Source organism: Poecilia reticulata, linkage group LG2 (assembly GCF_000633615.1).
Source record: "Poecilia reticulata strain Guanapo linkage group LG2, Guppy_female_1.0+MT, whole genome shotgun sequence".
Taxonomy (NCBI): Eukaryota; Metazoa; Chordata; class Actinopteri; order Cyprinodontiformes; family Poeciliidae; genus Poecilia; species Poecilia reticulata.
In genome coordinates, this window is record NC_024332.1 from 20,119,174 (window position 1) to 20,128,317 (window position 9,144).

At 37.9% G+C, this 9,144-nt stretch overlaps 1 protein-coding gene and 1 long non-coding RNA gene across 2 annotated transcripts in view; one reads left to right on the plus strand and one right to left on the minus strand.

Moving 5' to 3' along the window:
* Positions 1–9,144, minus strand: part of dachb (dachshund b) — a 107,239-nt gene that overhangs the window by 51,764 nt on the left and 46,331 nt on the right. The window lies entirely within an intron of this gene.
* Positions 2,443–9,144, plus strand: part of LOC108166091 (uncharacterized) — a 48,600-nt gene continuing 41,898 nt past the window's right edge. The window contains exons 1-2 of the long non-coding RNA XR_001776375.1: positions 2,443–2,719; positions 3,257–3,411. This is a non-coding gene — a long non-coding RNA (uncharacterized LOC108166091). The remainder of the gene's footprint in view (positions 2,720–3,256; positions 3,412–9,144) is intronic.

Genomic DNA, 9,144 nt, shown 5'->3' on the forward strand with positions numbered 1-9,144 from the left:
GAAGCTAACAGCATTAGCTACAGGAGCTAACATCATTAACTACAGGAGCTAACAGTTACAGAAGCTAACAGCATTAGCTACAGGAGCTAACAGCAACCAGATTAATTTTTTAACAAATAACTTGGAGTTTCGTTCTGCACTGGACTTATTGTCCTGTGCAGAGGCTGAAGGAAGAATCTGTGAAATATTCAGTATTTGACAGAGCATCTGAAATGAGCTAAAACCAACCAAAAGACACTATTTAAATGCAGATAAACTGCATTTTAAAAAGATTGTGAACTTAAAGTATGACCTCAACTCATCAAGCCCCTAAATCATCATAATTTAGAAGAAGTTTTCAATATTAGCTGCAAAAACTTCAGTGTTTGTTTACATGATGTCATCCGGTTAAAGCAAAAAGACAGAATGGGCCGTAAATAAACACAAAAACTCAACTTTTTGCTTTTGTAAGACGAGAATCACTTGCCCTACAAAATAAAAGTTTCCTCTGGCAGCCAGTCTCTAACATGACTTCCTGTTTGTTATTGTATCAGGAAGTTTCTTTGTTGTAAAACCTTCACAACTTTATTGAAACTTACTCTTTAAAAACAAACCAAATCATTTCCTGTTTCAACTTAACCAGGGGTTTAAACAAAACGTCAATGCAGAGTTTCCAAATAAAATCCTTTAACTTGTGTCGAGAGACGCTGATCAGCGCAGAGAGCAGCAGCGAATGAGCGAAACATTCAAACACATAGGGTGCGTTCACACTGCAGCCTGAAGTGACCCAATTCCGATTTTTTGGCAATTCCGATTTTTTTGCCGGGGTCGTTCACACTGCCAGTAAATGTGACCTGTATGTGTTCTGCAGTGTGAACGGGCAAACGACCTGAAAGTGTCCCGCATGCGCAGTAGAGGGCGCAATAGCGTCAGCGTTCTCAGTGTTCTGCCAACTGTCATAAATAGAAGAAGAAGAGCTCAGTGTTTGCGGAAGTAAACATGGAGGCTAACGGTGGAGCTTAGCTTATATATTTGAAGTTGTTGTCCAACCGGAGCAGCAAATTAACAACTTAATCCTCATATCATCCGTCATGGTTGTTGTTTTTCTTCCCACTTGCGCTTATCAGGAAGCAGAAGAGTGAGATTTGTTGAGAATCAGTGACGTTCAGTTCAGATGAATGCGACCTGAACGTTATGGTCGCATTTGAATCGGATACGTATCAGACAGATATGCATCACATTCGAAAAAGAATCTGACCTGTGCTGTTCACACTGCCATGAAAAGATCGGATACAGGTCGCATTACGTCATAAAAATCGGAATTGGGTCACTTCAGGCTGCAGTGTAAACGCACCCACACATTGATTTCAACCTCATGTCTGCATTAAGCTGCGAGAGTCTGAGGATTAAACAGCCAAATGCGGCTCCATAAACTCAGTTCATCAGTTTATCACAGATTATTTTACTGTTTTAAGTCTTAAAAGAAAGTGACATAAAACTCAATGCTGCTTGGGATGGTTTTGGATTTTCCCAGATGGAAAAACATTTCCTGAATAAGTTCCGACGCAATGAAATTTTACATCTGTGCCTTACCAGAGGCACGAAACTCAGAGTCGGAAAGTCTAACCGTAGCCTGGTAGGTGGAAACACCTAATTCACATTTTCTTGGTTTTTCTTTATTCGCTCAAAATGTTTAAGGAATCCAAGATGCTTTAAATGACATAAATGTAATTTAAATTTAATTCCAGCTCCAATTCGTCACTTTGCGTCAAGCTAAGTTTTTATTAGCCCCGTTTTTCTTTGTTATACACAAGTCCCTCCAGTTTTTCATAAATCTGCAAAATTCACACAAAATCAACAAAATCCCCACATTTGTTTCTGGTTTTATTGAATATTTTTCTGTAAATTGGTCAAAGCGTTGGGTTTTAGCAACTGCTGCCTCGGCTGATGTCAAGTTGCAGCCTGTGATCGATCCGGCGATTAATAAAAAGTCACATTTAAAATCACTCATTAGTGCAAATATCATGAACATTCCTGACAAATATTTCTAATTTAGCACCAGAAAATGCTACCAAAATCCTGGAGGGACGGCTGTTTGCTAATATTTTAGTGGGTTTTATTAACTCGTCCTGGCTCAACTGGCCCTTTAAGACCACCCAGATTTTTGATTTGGCCCAAAATGAAACCGAGTTTGAAGCTCCTGATCTTTCTCTGCTGCTTCCTGGTTAAACTAAAGTCGTTTTCCAGCATTTATCCCGTCTTTGCACCAGGAGCGCTGGTTTTGCTGGACATCCCTACACCTCCTTTCTTTCTTCCATCCATCTCCTCCTCCACTTCCCCCACCTCTCTGCTTTCTGTCTGCCCACATCTCTCAGCCGTCATAAATCGTGTCAGCGACTTGCATCCTCCCTCCCTGTGTGTCTTTACTCTTTGTTTGCCGCAGAAGAACAATCTATTCTTTTTAAAGAGACACCAGAGAAATGGGATATATGTCAGTCCACACACACAATCACACGGAGAGGCATCATAATCATGGACGCTCACGGACTCATGAGAAAGAGGGAGAGAGAGATGGATGTTTACTTTCCTCTGAGCTTCCGCCTCTTTGATTGGACAGATGAATGACTTCATTGTGTCTGTGTTTCCTCCTCTCTCTCTCTCTCTCTCTCTCTCTCTCTGTTCCTCTTTTCAACATGGAGATGGAAAATAAAGACGGACAGAGAGACAGAGGAAGGGTGAGGTAAGCAATAATAAGTATTGATTGATAAGGGAAGTAGAGCGGGAATAATAAAGGAGGAGGGGAAAAAAAATCACCTTAAAACACAGAATGGAGGGAAACAGAGAAACGTATTGATTAGTTGGTGACACCTTTCTTCTTCTTTTCATCCCTCCTTCTTCGTCCTCTTCTTCTCCCCCTATTATCTACGACTATTCATCTTCTTAGTTTCTCACTTTTGCCTAAAATTTATCTCCTTATTTCAATCCATTCCAATTGTTTTCTTTTTATCTGTATTTCTATTTTTTCTTGTTTTTTATCCATTCATTATTAATTTGAAGCAACATTCTGTCACATTTCTATCATTTCTCAATGAAATGCATCAACAGTAGTTTAGTCTCTCAGAGTAACAATTATCTATAAATCTACATATATTTTTATATTTTAAAGCAGATTTTGTTAAAATTTGAGGCAAAACAGATCAAAGAAAAAACATTTTTGGGATTTTTTTTCAACAAGGTTGGAAGTGAATATTAAGTTTCCCCATTAATTCTGAACCAGTGAAACCCTGGAACCATGAAGAAAGTCCCACCTACCAAGATGGCGGTTCGGAGTTCCGTGCCTCTGGTAAGGCACAGACCTGACCAGAGGTGGATGGGAGAACTCAGATTTTACGTCTTTCCATCTTCTGGTTTGGAGCAAATCAACCAGGCTGGGTAAAGTGTTCATTTTGTCAGGTTTTGATGTTGTGTAAGCAAAACTAGAATGGAGTTACAAATCTAAAAAATAAAATAAACAGAGAGGTGTAGACTTTGAGATTTTTTCAAATTTCATGCTTCTTCATCTGCTTAATTTTTTTCTAAAATTACATTTTGAATAATTCTTTGGGGTTTTTTTTTTCATTTATTTAAGATAAAGCCAGGTAGACAAGTTAACGTAATTCTAGTAATTTAAGTTGCATAACTTTATACACAAACCTATTTTGTTTAAACTGATGCAGTTGGATACAGTAGCAACATTGCAGAATTGTTTTAAATAAACGTTAAATTTTTGTTCACACTGTTTTTCCTCTTAATGAAACGATTTAAACAGAACATCCAGTTGGTTTGAATAGAAAAATCGGTTTTTAATTTAAAAATAATTTAACCAAATTGAAAAACACTGAAAGATTTAAAACTTTTAACTGAAGTGGACTTGATTGACTGCCCCAAAAAAATGATTAAATTATTTAAAAACTAGCCTTTAAAACTGAATACAGAAAATAAAATCATTCGTTCCCAATAAATAGGCGTGAACAGGAAGGATTTTTAAAGAATTGATCATGATTTAAAACGCATCGCACCTCAAGATTCATGGAAAACTTTCCAGTTTGTATGAAACGCCTCTCCATCCGTCCCCACCTCCCTCCTTCTCTCTGCAGAGGAACAGGTGTGCAACGGGACAAGAGACAAAAACACTCCTGCATTTTTAACCAGCAGCCATTAAATATTAAAAGCTGCTGGCGCGCACGGCGACACACAATCGCTGACGAGACAAGTTATACAGGTCGATGGGCTAACGCGTGTCTGCATGTCTGTGTGAGCGCGCGCCAGTGTGTTATGGCTTTAAGCGTCATTACCTTACTTCCTTGGCATGTGGGCAAACACACACACACACACACACATGGAGAAACGAGGATAATTCATACAAGCGTTCACGGTGCTCTCACATGTTAGCATTTAAGAGGTAAAACTATAACAGACGGCATGTTTTCTCTCCGTCCGTCTCCTCCCTGCCTGCCTCTCGGCTCTTTGAAGTTCTCCATAACAAACTATAACAACAGGAAGTTTTCAATGCGCCACATTGAGAAGGAATGTCACATGTGGTACGAGCGAGGCACTGAGAGAATTAGGGAGGATTAAAGGCGAGATAAAGGGATTGTGTTGACAGGATAAAGTCAAATGGTTTCCTTTTGCCAGGATGAAAATATGAATTTTTTAAAGAAAAACGGCCATTTTGAACGACATAATTTGCCTCTGGTTGAAACGATTAATCGTGATTAATCGAAATAATCGTCAACTCATTTGTTGTTCTTATTCAATTTCTAAAAGTGAAGTAATTAAGTGATGCGTGGAGGACTGTAAGAATAACGTTGATGGATTCAGCTTGTATGCACCACAAATCTGGAATAAACTTCCAGAAAACTTCAAAACAACCGAAACACTGAGTTCCTTTAAATCCAGGCTAAAATCCACCTGCTTAGTTTCTTTTAAACCAAAATACATGAAACACCAACCAACACTTTGATGATTAATGACACAATGGAATGTTTCTATTGTTGAAATGCACTTTGAACTGTGTTGTTGCTGAAATGTGCAATACAAATAAACTTGATTGATTGATTGATTGATTGATTGATTGGATGCAACTAAATGTAAATCCTAAATAAACAAAAATATTTGCTCCATAAACACAAAATTATTAAAGTTTTATGCCATTAGGTTGACAAAAAACACATTTAGTTTTCTATTTTAAGGGGTTGAAACGATTAATTCTGATTAATCGATCAACTAAGTTAGTTATCAATTAACCACAAACTGAAATATTCAGACTCAAAATCGCCACTTACTGAGAAAAAAACCAAAACACATTCAGAGTAGTAATTAAGCCAAAATTACACAAACTTGTAAAAAACATTTTCACACCACGAGTCATGTGATCGATAATCGAATGTTACTACTGGTGGAAATGATGAAGAAGACGACAGGAAGTTGTAGGAGGATGATCACTTTTAATAACTCATTGTGTGAACAAACATTCACGTGTGATTTTAATTTACCTTCTTATTTAATGGAAACGCAGCAATTGTGAAAGACTAGGCTTTTGTTTTTTAGATTAGCGGAATATCAACTTTGTTTTACGCACATTTGTAACGTGAACTGCTGTTACGGAGCAAAGCTAACACGAACATGAACAGCGTCTCCAGCTGCGTTTCTATGAAACATAAAACTGCACAAATAGAAATTAAAAAAGAACATTTGCTCAATAAAAACATTTTTACGCTTGTATGGCGACGTTTTTCTGCAATGGAAACACTTTTTTCGCATCACGCGGGTCACATGATCAACAACCGGATGCTACTACTGGCGGAAACAACAAAGAAGACGACAGGAAGTTGTAGGAGGAAACGAATGCGTGTGTGATTTTAACGGAATTTTTTTATTTAATGGAAACACAGTAATTGCAAAATATCATCTTTTTGTTTTGGATAAGTGGAACATCAACAAATTTTTCTGCACATTTGTAATGGAAACGCAGCTCTGGCCGACACCAACCGGACCGACTGCTGGGACCCAAAGTTTAAAAATAAATCCCAAAGAGGGGAAACGTCTCAAAGAAACGGAGAGAACGGATGACGGTAACGAGAGGAGAGCTGAACGGAGAGAGAGAGAGAGAGAGAGAGAGAGACCGAACCATCAGATCAACAGATTCTTCGTTTCCCACCATCTCTCCTCAACTGGAGTTAATTTTCTCCTCCTCCGCCTCACCCAGTCCATCCCTCACTCCCAACTTCTTTTATCTGTCCTCTCCTTCCTCCTCCTCCTCCTCTATCAATCTCTTTCTCCTGCCTCCATCCCTCCATCCCTCTCTGCAGTTAAGTCAGTGTAATGTAAATGATGTGCCATCGATCGCCTCTGACAGTGCAAGGACGCTCACCTCTCCTCCTCCTCCTCTTCATCGTCTTGTCATCTCTCTCTCCTTTCACACCCCTCCTTCACTCCCTCTCTCTTCCGCTGCTCTTTCCTCCACCTCTCATCTTTTATATCTCTCTCTCTCTCTTTTGCCGTCTTCCCATGCCTGTCATCTTTCATCTGTCCCTCTCCCTTCATTTTCCTCCCTCTTTCGGCGGCCATCATTTATATCCCTCTATTCCTCCATTGTTCTTTGGGAGCATCTGCTCTCTCTTCCTGCCTCGGCCATCTTTTATCTCGGCCTCTCTTCATTTTCCTCCTGTCTTTCGCTCTGCTGTCTCTGCAGTCCATCTTTAACCTGCTAGCCTCGCTTAAAGGAGCACCGACCAGCAACGCACCTGCACAGTCACTTTTTCCCACAGTAACATTTAAAATTACCAGGAAGATTCAAACTTTTCCGACTCCAAACTTTGGAGATAAAAAAAACAAAACGGAAAGAAGACGGTTTTAATTTGCTCTTTGATGTATAATTTATTGCTGTTATTGATATTTTTAGTCATCTTTTTCTACATTCCGGGACAAGGAAACCTAAAATATAAGTTTTATTTATTTTGAAACATCTGACTGATTCAAAAACAAACACAGCAATAAATCTATTAATCAATTAATCGCATTATATATTAAAACAAACTCAACAATAATAATTGATAAAAGTTTTCAGTTATTGTTTTGGTCTCAATTAATCACTTTTTAAGGACAATTTTGCTTACAGAGACTTTATAGTTCATTTAATTTATTCTGAATATTTAAAGTGTCTTCTCGTTTCAGTGTTAAATCTTCGACACAATTTATCGTTTATTGATCTTTGAGAATGTCGTTTTTCGCACCCTTTATCGCGACAACAGTTTGGTTTCTGCCACAACACAGGACTAAACTAATTTTTCCTTTGTATTGGGACAATTTATTTAATTTTCCATAATTGCTGCTGTAGGAGACAAAGTTTGATAATATTTAATACTATTTAACCATCATCATCATCACTTTTATTAAGGACACAAGTTCACACAGGAAGAAATTAAACAAAAATTTAAAAATAATTGTAACAACTTAAGACATGCAACTATGGATGCAGTGTACTAGAAAATACCAAAACTTACAACCAAATTCACATGAATAGTGATTTATTGGACGATGCTACAGATGTAAAAGGGTTGAGTGTAGAAATAAGTCCATACTTTTCTACATTTGCTCTTGCTTTAGGCTTATTTTGTTTGCATACAACTTATTTGAAAACTACTTTCAATACAGTCAACACTAAGCGAAACTAAAACGCGACTAAATAAAACAAAAATAAACCTGATTTGCTGATTAGTCCAGTTTGTGTCGTTTATTCAACTTTCAGAAACGAGAAATGGAAAATAAGAAGAACAAGTCTAAACCGCTCATACTTTCTTTTTTTTTTACTTTTCCTGCTTTCTGCGCACCCGTTACCGTGGCAACCGACTTCACAACAGCCCCACTAGCACAGAAGAGTTCAGATTACGCTCAGGCGCCTCAGGAACAAAAACACTTTTAAAACACGCCGACACTCTGCTGTTTGACTCCTCCTTGGTTTTGTTTCGCGATCTGCTGCTGAGTAATTGTCGGGTTTCGTGTTGTTCGGCCGCCGAAGCGTCGGCGGCGCGTCGCGCAGCCAATGACGACGTCTATGTGCTTATTTGAACGTCTGCAGGACTGCGGGGTTAAACGGCAGTGACAAATCGTCCGTCATATTCCTGTGAGCCAAGAAATGAATCTTAATATTCGGCGGCAGTTTGTCGCTACTCCAGGGAGCCGTAGATGTGATTGTGAATAATGTGAAGAAAATAAAATCAAAGCTTTTTCTTTTTCCAGAAAAGCCGTCTTTTCGACGCTTTCTGCTGGGAACTAAAACCCTCGAGCGCAGCGTTTACAGCATGGTTTTTGTTTAGTCTGAATGCAGATCGAGTCGTCGCTTCCTGCTGCTTGTCAGACTGTAAAACACTCAGGATTGATAAATCCCTTTTACAGCCGCAGACATAAATTTCGACCTCCCGTATGAATATTCTCCACACCAGACATSGAAGGACTCTGTGGGTCAAACGGTTCTTCACATTTAAATACAAAATGATAATAAGTGCTTGAACAGAAGCCAGATTAACGTTTTACTTATTTTTGAAAATGTTTCAACACTTCTTCATCTCTGAAATATATATAAACTTGAAATACATCACCTAAAATATGTCYAATCAGAATGAGAATAGTGATTTGATTGTTATTTAACCTTTATTATAGAAGAAAATTAAGTATTTAYTCACTTTTGCGAGAGTAAAGTAACACTAAGAAYGCAACAATATGAAAATTTGGGWCGATATAATGGCCAATWATCAATATTTATGGGCTTTATAGATAAATAATGTAACAAACAGTTCACTTCCTCAAACACAAACATTAACAACGTTGAATTAAATATCGGTTGTTAATATGGACCCAGTTTTACTTATCGGACCGACACCAATATGTTAAGAAAAATGAGTAAAAATCTCTTTCCAGTTATTATCCAGTTTTCTTACAGCTACATTTTACCAGATTAAAAAGTAAAAGATAAATAAATAAATAAAATKTATGCACTTTATTCCAAATTATGAACCATTTTCTGATTTACTACAGTTTGTGGTTCTTCTCTTTTGATTACGGGCGCAATAAGAAATGGTTGTTTAATGAGTTTTGTTTCTGTTGTTCATATAGCATCTAGAAAAG